We start from the raw sequence: 13,740 nt of genomic DNA, 5'->3' as shown, positions 1-13,740 counted from the left end.
TCTACGGGTCGATGGTCTTCTTGTTCCTCTTCAGGGTTCCTCAGTTGTTCGGGACACTTCTTCAGGTGGTCCCGGGATACAATGGCTGTGGTTTCCCCTCCGTCTTTACTGATGGTACAAACCTTCGGGTTCTCGTGGCTTGAGGGCAGTACGGTGTACGGGTCCTTCTCCCACTGGTCGTCCAACTTGTGGAGCCGTCTCTTCCTCTTCAACACCTGCTCTCCGGGTACCAGGGGAACAGCGGGAGCATACTGGTTGTAAGTTTTCTCTTGTCTTTCCCTAGCCTGACAGAGACTTCGCTCCACGCTCTCCTGTACTCTCCGGTACTGCTGCTGCCTCTCTGTGTCCCAGTCTGTTTCTGGTGAAGTGTCCTCGGGTGTCAGGACTCCCATTTCCAGGTCAACAGGTAACTTACCAGGTCTTGCCCTCATTAGGTAAGCCGGGGTACAGTTGGTGGAACCTACCGGGATATGGTTGTATAGGTCCACCAGATCGGGCAACTTCTCAGGCCACAGACTGCGTTCTTCCAGGGGCAACGTTTTTAGAAGATCCATTACCACCTGGTTCATTTTCTCACAAAGGCCATTAGTTTGCGGATGGTAGGGTGTCGTCCTTATCTTCCGGCAGCCATACAGATTGCAGAATTCCTGGAAGACCTCCGCTTCAAAGGCAGGTCCCTGTTCCGTCAGCACTTGGTCCGGGTACCCGTGTGGACGGCAAAAGTGCTGCTGGAAGGCTCTAGCTGCTGTTTGAGCCGTTAAGTCCTTGACGGGGACGACAACCAGAAACCGGGAGTAATGATCCACGATGGTTAACGCGTAGACGTAGCCACTTCTGCTTGGGGTCAGTTTTACATGATCCAAGGCTACCAGTTCCAACGGTTGCCGGGTGACGATGGACTGCAGGGGAGTCTTCTGGCTGGCACGGTCCTTCCTTCTCAGGTTGCACGGGCCACAGTCTCTGCACCACTTCTCAATGGTTCCCCTCATGCCTACCCAGTGGAACCGCTCGCGCAGCAGGAACTCCAGCTTCTTCCACCCGAAGTGCCCAGCTCCGTCGTGGTATGCCTCCATCACCATGGCTGCGTCCCTTCGTGGCACCACTACTTGCCAGAGTAATTCATGCGTCCGGGAGTTAACCATTCTGCGGCACAACTTCCCTTTGTAAAGGAACAGTCGACTTTTCTCTGCCCATAGTTGTTTGGCTTCCTCCGGAGCGTCTGGTTCAAGGCAAGCCTCCGGGCGAGTCAGCATCTCCTTCACCAGTCGGATGGCAGGGTCGCTGTCTTGCGTTTCCGCCCAGTTGTAGTGGGGTAAGGGGTTCAACGTAACAGCCTGCTTACTCCTTACCCGGTGGGAATACTGGATAGTCCCATGACGGTGGAACGCAGGGAGTTCAACTTCTTCCAGTCCCTCCGGGTCTTCTCCTTCGTCCGGCAGGTTGGGCATCCTGGACAGGGCATCCGCGTTGGTATTGGAGCGTCCGGCCCGGTATTTGATTGTGAACTCGTAGTTGGACAGACGGGCCATCCACCTCTGCTCCAGGGCACCGAGTCTTGCCGTGTCCAGGTGTGTCAACGGGTTGTTGTCCGTGTACACGGTGAACCGGGAAGAAGCGAGGTAATGCTTAAAGCGCTCGGTGACTGCCCATACTACGGCCAGGAACTCTAGCTTAAATGAGCTGTAATTCTCGGGGTTCCTTTCGGTGGGTCGCAGTTTTCGGCTGGCGTAGGCGATTACTCGTTCCTTCCCCTGCTGGATCTGGGACAGTACGGCTCCTAGCCTGATGTTACTGGCGTCGGTGTAGAGGATAAAGGGCTGGCTATAATCCGGGTACGCCAGGATTTCGTCCCCCGTGAGGGCCATCTTCAGCTGGCGGAAGGACTCTTCTTCCAGCTCTTCCCATTTGAAGGGCGGCTTCTGGTTCTTGGCCTTCCGGGACTGGCCTATCAGGAGGTCCTGCATAGGTGCTGCCTTTTTGGTGAAACCGGGAATAAACCTTCGGTAGTAGCCTACCAACCCGAGGAACTGCCGCACTTCTTTTACGCTGGAGGGGCTTGGCCATTCCTTAATTGCGGTGATCTTGTCAGGGTCGGGAGCCACTCCGTCAGCGCTCACCACGTGTCCCAGGTACTGCACCTTTGGCTTCAGAAGGTGACACTTAGAGGGCTTCACCTTCAGGCCGTAACTTGCCAGGGCTTCGAACACTTCCGCCAGATGTTTCAGGTGGTCCTCATAAGTCTTGGAATATACGATGACATCGTCCAGGTACAACAGGACCGTCTCGAAGTTTTTGTGTCCCAGACAGCACTCCATTAATCGTTGGAAGGTTCCCGGTGCGTTACAAAGTCCAAACGGCATGCAGGTAAACTCACTAAGTCCCATCGGGGTGGTGAATGCGGTCTTCTCCCGGTCCGCCTCTGCTACAGGAACCTGCCAGTACCCGCTAGTGAGATCCAAGGTAGAGAAGAAGTTAGCAGATCTTAAAGCAGCCAAAGACTCCTCTATCCTTGGTAAGGGGTACGCATCCTTGTGTGTGATACGGTTGATTTTCCGGTAATCTACACACATCCTCATGGTGTTGTCTTTTTTTCTGACTAAGACTAGTGGAGCTGCCCAGGGGCTACAGCTATCCCTGATCACCCCAGCCTCCTTCATGTCTCTAAGCATCCCCTTGGCGTGTTGGTAGTGGGCAGGGGGTACGGGTCGATACCTCTCTTTTATAGGAGGATGGTCTCCCGTGGGGATGTGGTGTTCTACCCCCTTGACTCGCCCGAAGTCTAACGGGTGTTTACTGAACACTCTCTCGTACTCCTGAACCACCCGATAGACTCCTTGTTTCTGGTGTGCGGGAGTGGAGTCAGTACCCAGATGTAGTTGCTGACACCAGTCCTCCATGTTTTTCTTAGAGCCGTTACCTTCCTCCGGGTGAGATGGAGGCAAGGGTTCCACAGATTGTATAGAATTTTGGTTAATGGTATATAATTTGGCTAGCGTGGCATACCGGGGCAGGTACACTTCCCTCTCCCCAATATTTATTATGCGAACGGGCACCCTCCCATGGCGTACATCAACCACCCCCCGTGCTGTCAAAATGGTGGGCCTACTGTCCGAGTAAACTGGTTCTATCATTGCCTGGTAATCTCTACCTCTCAGACCAATAGCTGCCCGGCACCAAATCATCATTTCACTTTTTGGGGGCATGGCAATAGGAAAAGGGTCACACATTCTTACGCTACCAATCTCACCGCCGGAGAGTTCCACCTGTTGCAGTCGCATCAGTGCCCGGATCTCTTTCTGGAGCACCCGCTGCTCGCCGGAGCTGGCGTTCTTGGCAACCTGCTGTAGAAGGAAAATCACCTCTGCAAGACAATTTTCAATTACATTAGTTCCTAGAGTTATTTTTGGGTGACTCTCATGTTTGTCAATATCTACAATGATCAGTCCCTGGGCTGCCAGTTCGACTCTACCGATTTTGATGGTCACCTCTTTAAATCCGATCTGTGGCACGGGCTGGCCATTGCTGGCGATGATACTCAAGTCGTCGTCAGGGTAGCGGGTAATATCCGAGTCATTCCAGTACTGCTTAAAGAGCACGTACGGGATGGTGGTGACCTGTGACCCGGTGTCCAGTAGAGCACTCATGGGAATGCCATCCAGTACCACAGGCAAGACTGGACGTCCTCCCACATATCTGTCGCGCCAGTTCGATGGGCCTGGTGATCTTTTTCCTGGGGGTTGGCCCTCTACCCCAGGTTGTGCCCGTTTAAAGAACAGTACCTTGCCATATGTCCGGGTTGATTGCAGCGGCGGCAGATGGGTCGTCCGTCCTCGCTGTATCGGTCACTGGGTCTTCCTCTGGCCGGTGGGGTCCTCCTTGGTCGACGCCACGGGATGTCCTCCGGTCCGGATGCCAGCTGGATCTTCCCTTGGATGGAAGCCTGTAAAGACTGCACAGTTCGGGTTAACGCAGCAACGCTCTTAGCTAGCTCTTGGACCTGATGGTGTAGGTCTGGAGCCGGGTCATTGTCCAAAGCCTGCGCATCAGCTCCCACAGGCCCTGCCGACAAGGGCGCCGCCTCCTGGTGGTAAGTGATAGCAGGGCGCCTGTGGGTCACAACGCCACCCGGTGCCGGTTCTCGGAGCACCCGGATGGCTCTGTCCTTGAACTGTGCAAAGCCCAGATGGGGATCCTGTAAGGCCATTGCCCGCAACTGGGTTCGGTGGGTATTACAATACAGTCCCTCTATAATCTGTTCAGTCAACAGCCTGTCCTCGTTTCCCACTCCATCAGGGTCGGTCTGCTTAATGGCCCTCAGGGCCTCTTGTAGGTTTAGTGCATAGTCCCTTATACTCTCATGCGCTCGCTGCTTGCACCCGTAGAATCTAAGCTTAATCTCGGCTGAGGTGCGGGTATCAAAGGTGTCCTTCAGCCGGGTTAGTATCCCTGCGACAGTCTTCCTCCCAGGTGGCCAGGATTTTACTTCCCTTTTGGCTGCCCCGGTTAGTTGGGCCACCAGGATGCTCACTTTTTGCTCTTCTGTAAGGGGGTACACCTGGAAGAGGCTATCCAGCTTTTCTCTAAAGTCATGCAGGGTATGTGACTCCCCTGAGTACTGGGGTAGCCAAGCTGCTCCCGGGATATAGGGCATGGTGAAGGGCATAACTGCAGCAGCGGTAGCGCTGGCGGGGGTTGAGGCAGTGAAGCTCTCCTCCGTATCCGACATCTTCAACCCCCCTAGTGGACCGTGGCCTACCTTGCGATGATCCTCTTCCGTAGGCCGCGGCTCCACAGTGGATCGTCAGGGTTGAGGACCTTCCGTCGCGCTCCTGTGACGTCGGCGTCTGCTGGGCTCCTTCCAGGACCTTACGCAACGTCCGGACGTGAGGCGGGGCTTCAGTTCTCGCGCGCTTTCGGAGTCCACGCCCCTCTTCTTCCCGCGCGGCGTCCTCAAGATGGCGTCCAATGGCGGGAAAACTCAACGGATGGCGGGAAGAAGGCAGAAGATGGCGCCGGATGGCGGGAAACTTCACCGATGGCGGGAAGAAGGCTGAAGATGGCGCCGGATGGCGGGAATCTTCACCACAGGTAAGTTTGAAAAGTCTCTTTTTCAGGCACGCAGTACCCGGTGGTTGCGGGCACGAAATCCTGCCGACTACGCCAAAGTTGACGCGCCCCTGGGCCTGTGTCGCGCTGCGTTGTGCACGCGGGAGCTTACCCGGAGCCGGATCTCTTGAGGGTTGTAGTCTCGTGGCGGTGACCCGGTCCGTGCCCAGGGAGTCAAACTGAGCGGCGATGTATCAGCGGTAGATGTTGTACGACTACGCCACCCGTTGAATGCAGCTATGGAGCTGCCGCTGCAGGACAGTCCGCTGAGGCCGGTGGATGGATGGTGCAGCGTAGATGGTATAACCCCCAACGGGAGGGGTATGGCCTCAGGGCAGCAGATGTGGATGATGGGGGTAGCAGGAACCACTCGCAGACGGTACGGTGTAGTTCAGGGTCTTTACTGGTGACAACGATAGACCCTCCCGGAGTACTGGCTAGTGATTGGGGCCTGGTCAGTCCTTGAGCAGATGGGATCTCCCCTGGCCAGGCGGAGTTGTAGGCCTCCCAAACTGACTGTACTCTTCTGGCTACCTTGCTAGAAGCGGGTATAAGTAGCCCACGTCCCTGAGTGTACCGTGTGGTGCTCACCCGTATGGCCGGTGACTCGGGGCCTTCTAATGGCTTCCGCTCCACGATGGCGGTGCTGGTCCCACGCGTGTGACTGTGCCTTCGGGCTTCTTGGCCAGAGGACCTGAAATCCCCTGCCTGACGGATTCTGCTGCTGGGTAGGAGTTAGTCCCCACAGCCTCGGACTCCGGGTCCGGTAAGAAATCTTCTCAGTCAGGGCGAGCTCTGCAGCTGCCAGCCCCTGACTCGTAGTACTATTGCTCCCACTGAGCTTCTGCTGTTTCTTCCTATGCTGCTTCTCTGTCTCTACTCTCCTTGACTGACCAACCCTGCTTCAGCCCCGGGTTTATATAGGGGAAGTTCTTCCCCTCCCAAGACTGAGCAGGAGGTGTGGCATGCACAGGATCCCTGACCAAAGGACCTCCCACCTGCTCTCAGACATAACATTACATTACTGTGGAAACCAGACCCCTGGGGTGCCACATGTACATGTCCCCACTTAATTGTAAAGTGCTGCGGAATTTGTTGGCGCTATATAAATAAAAAATTATTATTATTATTATGACAGTATGCAAGGGATTCCCCTCTATTTCTAAACTTGAGTGGAAGTTCATGTGACCACAATTATGCAATTTGCATAAGTGGATTAGAATCTAGATAGCACATGACTGAAAGTATGAAAATCACACACTTCTGTCACATGACTGTCCACTTAGTTGTCATGGCTTGGTTTGGAGGTTTAATCTGCTGACCTGTTGCTGCGTGGTCGGTTCCCCTGTCTGCTGATCTGTTGTCTTTTCTTCCCTGTCGAGATGTTGATGGTTCCAATTGTCTTGATTCCCACCTTCTTGGTTTGCTCCTCTCCAGATGTTTTCCATTTTCCTGTTTTGGTCTGCCCTATCACATTCAGGGTTGGGTTTTATATGTTCACCCTTCACTGCACTTCCTTGCTGGCTATACCTTTAAGTCGCATTTGGTTGATTTAGAAATTCCAGCCCTTCAGCTAAGGAGTTTACCTTGCATGGCAAACACCAGTTGAATTCCTGCAGTAAGTTTGTTTATTTTCCTTCCCAGTTCCTCTTCCTTTAACCTCTTTAGGTTTCTATGAGGTTATACATGTTCCGTTTACTTGTGGCTTTCCTTTTCTATCCTTTATGAATGTGTTTTAATTTTCGTACCCTGAGTTTTTGTATCTTCCTGCACACTTTCCTCTCCTCTTTTTGGCAGTGTGTTGTGCCCTCCCCTCTGGTTCCTCAGGAGGTATGAGAAAACCATTGATGGCCTTTTAGGGAGCCAGGTCTGAGGGGGTGTTTTTGAGTTGTGCCCTAGGGTCTTTCTAGTCTGTACAAGGACCAGTTGGGTGTGAATGCCACATGACCCTGTAGTAGGTCTTCCCTTTTCCTGTTATCCATGATAGAGTGTGTTACATTCATAACATTTATCTGGAAATAGAGGGGAATCCTGACATTGAGCACATTACACACTGTATTCAAAAAATACTCCAATTCAACATCTGAATATATATGTGTATCTTTATTTATACCAAAAGGATTGTAGCAACTCAATCATAAATAGAAAAATGGAGAACCAAGAGTCCATGCTACTTAAAGATAAAAAGTATAAATTTTATTGAAAAAAATCACATTAAAAACAAACATCAATTCAATAGTGGGCAGAATGCAAGTAATCAGTGACAGAAACCCAGATAGGGCTGGAGCACTGTCAATGTACAAATGGCTTAGGAATTTGTACATTACAAACCTTGCTCATTAAGCACAATGTCTATCACATGTTTATTGAGAACATGTATTTGTAGAGGTTATCAATATCAAAATAGCATTAACATGTAGTATTCCTATTTTCTGACCCATACCATAACATAGGTCATTTAACAAAATAATTAGTTAATATACTTTGTCTGTGAGAGATGACCAAGGCTAGTTCAATCAAAGTATATTCTCAGTGGCCAGACCAAGCCATTTCCCACATGCTATGTCATAGAATGCGAGAAGTATGTGTGGGAAAGACAGCACCACAAATAGATTAAACTAGTCTCACATGTGTTGTATAGTCCCACACAGAGATAGACAAATGAATGGCAACAGTAAAGGATTTTAGTATAATAAAATGTGCATACCCATTGTTGTAGTTGCAGCAGTGCACCAGGCCAGACTCCCCAACGCACGTTTCTCAGTTGTTGCTTAATGAGCAAGGTATGTAATGTAAAAATTCCCTAGCCATTTGTACATTGGCAGTTCTTCCAGCCCTTTCTGGGTTTCTGTCACTGATTCCTTGTATTCATCCCACAATTGAAGTTTGTTTTTAATGTGATTTTTTTCAATAAAATGTATACTTTTCATCTATAGGTAGCAGAATGGACCATTGGTTCTCCACATTATAATCTGTCATGATTCAGCAATTTGCAGTTACATTACTGCAGAAATTTCTCTTAAGCCCAGAAAATGCCCTTTAAAGATCAGACATGATTTTATGTAATTTCTGTATCAGAATATAACATATATTGATTTTAACATACTCCTGATCTACAATATTATTCTATTCACACATTAGTTTTTTAGTCACTGTTTTACACAGACCTGTTAGTTTATCTTTAAGAAACCCTCCTACTCTGCACTCATTACCTGTATTAATTGCACCTGTTTGAACTCCTTACCTATATAAAAGATGCTTGTCGACACACACAATCAATCACACACCAACCTCTCCACCAAAATTGTAGACCTGCACAAGGCTGAGATGGGCTAAAGGACAATAGGCAAGTATCTTGGTGAGAAGACAACAACTGTTGGCACAATTATTAGAAAGTGCAAGAAACAAAAGATGACTGTCAATTCTCCTTGGTCTGGGGCTCCATGCAAGATCTCGCCTCATGGGGTAAGGATGATTCTGAGAAAGGTCAGGAACCAGCCCAGAACTACACGGGAGGACCTGGTCAATGACCTGAAGAGAGCTGGGACCACAGTCTCAAACATTACTGCAGTAACTTAGTAACACACTACGCCGTCATGGTTTAAAATCCCAGAGGGCATGCAAGATCCCACTGCTCACACCAGTACATGTCCATGCCAGTTTGAAGTTCACCAATGACCATCTGGATGATCCAGAGGATGCATTGGAAAAGTTCATGTGGTCAGATAAGACCAAAATAGAACTTTTTAGTATCAACTCCAGGGGCCATGTTTGGCTGGGTCTTCCAGCATGACAATGACCTAAAACACACAGCCAGGGCAGCTAAGGAGTGGCTCCGTAAGAAGCATTTCAAGGTCCTGGAGTGGCCTAGCCTGTCTCCAGACCTGAACCCAATAGAAAATCTTTGGAGGGAGCTGAAACTCAATGTTGCCCAGTGACAGCTCAAAACCTGAAAGATCTGGAGAAGATCTGTATGGAGGAGTAGGCCAAAATCCTTGCTGCAGTGTGTGCAAACTTGGTCAAGAACTACAGGAAATGTCTGAACTCTATAATTGCAAACTAAGGTTTCTGTACCAAATATTAAGTTCTGCTTTTTTATTGTATCAAATACTTATTTCATGCAACATAATTTAAATTACTTATGTAAAAATCATACAATGTGATTTTCTGGATTTATTTTAAGATTCTGTCTCATACAGTTGAAGTGTACCTATGATAAAAATTACAGACCTCTCCATTCTTTGTGTCATGATCTGCTGGGGGCCAGAGTCAAAGAATTAGTATATTCAAGCGGGGGAGAAGTAAAAATCTAAAACCTTCAGAGGTAAAGGCTTCCTCTGTTCAAAGCAACATTAGACAATTACAGTCAGACACCCTGTCTCTGGTATCCAGTTATGAATATTGTTATTTTTGTGAGAGGCATAGATCCTACAACTGTGGGAGATATATTTTCGGTGTAGTGACTAAGTAGCGAACAGAACGCATCTACTTACATCATGGGGAGTCCTGCTGATAACCTCCAAATAAATATTGGACAGATGGATGACACGATATACAGTAATTTTATTAACACTGCCTAATTTTTGGATTAAATATATAAAATGTAATAGCTTAGTTCCTCTTGTTCTGAAACCTTGTGAGGCTGTACATTACCAGAAATAAATGTCCGATCGACCTGTATAAATGATTGGTGGTGGCAGATAGTTTTTGTGTTTTTTGGTAGCTTGGCGGTGACTGTACCGGAGTACATATACAGTGCTCAAAAAAATAAAGGGAATACTCAAATAACACATCCTAGATCTGAATGAATGAAATATTCTCATTGAATACTTTGTTCTGTACAAAGTTGAATGTGCTGACAACAAAATCACGCAAAAATCATCAATGGAAATCAAATTTATTAACCAATGGAGGCCTGGATTTGGAGTCACCCCCAAAATTAAAGTGGAAAAACACACTACACACTGATCCAACTTTGATGTAATGTCATTAAAACAAGTCAAAATGAGGTTCAGTATTGTGTGTGGCCTCCACGTGCCTGTATGGGTTCCCTACAATGCCTGGGCATGCTCCTGATGAGGTTGCAGATGGTCTCCTGTGGGATCTCCTCCCAGACCTGGACTGAAGCATCCGCCAACTCCTGGACAAGTCTGTGGTGCAATGTGAGGTTGGTGGATGGAGCGAGACATGATGTCCCAGATGTGCTCAATCGGATTCAGGTCTGGGGAACGGGCGGGCCAGTCCACAGCTTCAATGCCTTCATCTTGCAGGAACTGCTGACACACTTCAGCCACATGAGGTCTGGCATTGTCCTGCATTAGGAGGAACCGAGGGCCACCTGCACCAGCATATGGTCTCACAAGGGGTCTGAGGATCTCATCTCGGTACCTAATGGCAGTCAGGCTACCTCTGGCAAGCACATGGAGGGTTGTGCGGCCCTCCAAAGAAATGCCACCCCACACCATTACTGACCCACTGCCAAACCGGCAGGCAGCAGATCACTCTCCACGGCGTCTCCAGACTCTGTCATGTCTGTCACATGTGCTCAGTGTGAACCTGCTTTCATCTGTGAAGAGCACAGGGCGCCAGTGGCGACTTTGCCAATCCTGGTGTTCTGTGGCAAATGCCAAGCGTCCTGCACGGTGTTGAGCTGTGAGCACAACCCCCATCTGTGGATGTTGGGCCCATATACCACCCTCATGGAGTCGGTTTCCAACCATTTTTGCAGACACATGCACATTTGTGGCCTGCTTGAGGTCATTTTGCAGGGCTCTGCCAGTGCTCCTCCTGTTTCTCCTTGCACAAAGGCAGAGGTAGCGGTCCTGCTGCTCGGTTGTTGCACTCCTACGGCCCCCTCCACGTCTCCTGGTGTACTGGCCTCTCTCCTGGTAGCGCTTCCAGCCTCTGGACACTACCCTGACAGACACAGCAAACCTTCTAGCCACAGCTCGCATTGATGTGCCATCCTGGATGAGCTGCACTACCTGAGCAACATCTGTGGGTTGTAGAGTCCATCTCATGCTGCCACAAGTATGAAAGCACAACCAACATTCAAAAGTGACCAAAACATCAGCCAGAAAGCATTGGTACTGAGATGTGGTCTGTGGTCCCCACCTGCAGAACCACTCCTTTATTGAGTGTGTCTTGATAATTGCCAATAATTTCCATCTATTGTCTATTCCATTTGCACAACAACATGTGAAATTGATTGTCTGTCAGTGTTGCTTCCTAAGTGGACAGTTTGATTTCACAGAAGTTTGATATACTTGGAGTTATATTCTGTTGTTTAAGTGTTCCCTTTATTTTTTTGAGCAGTGTATATATATATTCCATGTGTTGTAATCAAATGTGTCACTACCCACCTAACTAAAATATTTAACCTCTCTCTTTCTTTGGGTATCTTTCCCTCTTCATTCAAACATGCCATCATAACACCTTTACTTAAAAAGCCATCCCTGGACAAGAACTGCACTGCTAACTACAGACCGGTCTCTAATCTTCCCTTCATCTCTAAACTCCTGGAACGCTTGGTCCACACCCGTCTAATCCGCTATCTCTCAGATAACTGTCTTCTCCACCCTTTACAATCCCGTTTCCGCTCCTCACACTCTACTGAAACTGCTCTCACTAAAGTCTCTAATGATCTACTAATAGCTAAATCTAATGGTCACTACTCCCTGCTGTTTCTCCTAGATCTCTCTGCCGCTTTTGACACTGTGGATCACGAGCTCCTCCTCACTATGCTCCGCTCTATAGGCCTCAAGGACACCACTCTCTCCTGGTTCTCCTCCTATCTCTCTGAACGCTCCTCACGGTATCTTTTGCCGCCTCTAATCTTCCCCATACTATTGGGGTTCAACAAGGATTAGTCCTAGGCCCCCTCCTCTTCTCCTTGTATACTGCCCCTATTGGGCAAACCATCAGCATATTTGGTTTCCAGTATCATCGATATGCTGATGACACCCAACTATACACCTCTTCATCTGACATCACCCCCACTCTAATTCAAAATATCAGTGATTGTCTGTCCGCTGTCTCTAACATCATGTCCTCCCTCTATCTGAAACTGAATCTCTCCAAAATTGAATTCCTTATTTTTCCTCCCTCTACTAACCTACCAATACCTGACTTTTCAACTTCCTTGGATGGCCCCATCATAAGTCATATTTGACACACAACTTTCCTTTATTCCACATATACAATCACTCACTTGCTCATGTCACCAGCACCTTAAAAACATCTCCAGAATCCGACCTTTTCTCACCGTTGATGCGGCAAATACTCTTACTGTCGCTCTTATTCACTTTCGTCTAGACAACTACAACTCTCTTCTGATCGGTCTCCCTCTAAACAAACTCTCTCCTCTCCAATCCATTCTGAATGCAGCAGCCAGGGTCGTATTTCTATCAGCCCGCTTCACCGACACCTCTACCCTATGCCAGTCATTGCACTGGTTACCCATTCACCACAGAATACAATACAAACTCATCTCTCTCACCCACAAAGCTCTCCACAGTTCTGCATCACCCTACATCTCATCCCTCATTTCTGTCTATCGCCCCTCTCGTGCCCTCCATTCTGCAACTGATCTAAGACTGACATCCTCCTTAATCCGAACATCACATCTCCTGCTCCAAGACTTCTCTCGTGCCGCGCCAGTTTTCTGGAATGCACTGCCCGAAACGATCCTACTGATATCTAGCCCCCATGTCTTCAAACATGCTTTAAAAACACATCTGTTTAGACAAGCCTATCACCTCAACTCACCAACCTAACTCTCCTCTGTCCCCTCTTAAATGTTAATCTTAATCTACCCCTGTGTATTCATCTCACTCCACATCCTCCATGCACCAAATACCACACGGTAACTGCCCTTGGACGGATACTGGCTGATGACCATGCTCTTGTGTCTCCCCCCCATTTCCATATAGATTGTAAGCTTGTGAGCAGGGCCCTCAATCCTACTGTAATTGTTGAAATATTATACATTGTATTGTTTATATTGTCTGTATATGTCCCTATATGTCCCTACTTAATTGTAAAGTGCTGTGGAATATGTTGGTGCTCTATAAATAAAAATTATTATTATTATATTAAATGTGTATATACCATATTTTCACTGTAAGTTTCCCAATAACCTGTCTAGTAGCAAAAGCATCTGCAGTCTCGTCCATCAATCGTCAGCCAATTGCGTAATTGTCCTGACGATTGGAGGTAATGGAGTGCTGGTTCGTGACTACCTGTATACCTGAAAACAGCAGGGGGATATCTGCGGGATCCCCTGGCTGTTATCCTTGATAGCTGGTTTCACACATGCATGAAACATGGACCATAGGATGACCTGGCCTGACCGCCGGTTCACCTGACTTGAGCTCAAGGTTGGACACACTATTGTGCAACCTGTGCAGCCGCATAGAGACTAGAGATCCAAGAAGGAAGAGGACCAATTTCCACATTTAAAGCAGCTAGAATTTTGCATTATGATGAACAGTTGGACTGAAAAGGGCCCATATACTGTTCTTGCACATAGGACCTCTTTTATCCTGAGTCAACCAGTGCATTAGCTAAACGTTTTGAAGGCAGAAATGAAACAATTCACATTAACCAGGTTTTCTGAAGCAAGTGCAGTCTATC

The sequence above is a fragment of the Phyllobates terribilis genome, unplaced genomic scaffold, assembly GCF_046119375.1.
Source record: "Phyllobates terribilis strain yellow unplaced genomic scaffold, ASM4611937v1 Scaffold_1__5_contigs__length_1240528914, whole genome shotgun sequence".
In the NCBI taxonomy this organism is placed as follows: Eukaryota; Metazoa; Chordata; class Amphibia; order Anura; family Dendrobatidae; genus Phyllobates; species Phyllobates terribilis.
This window is presented reverse-complemented; position numbering follows the sequence as displayed.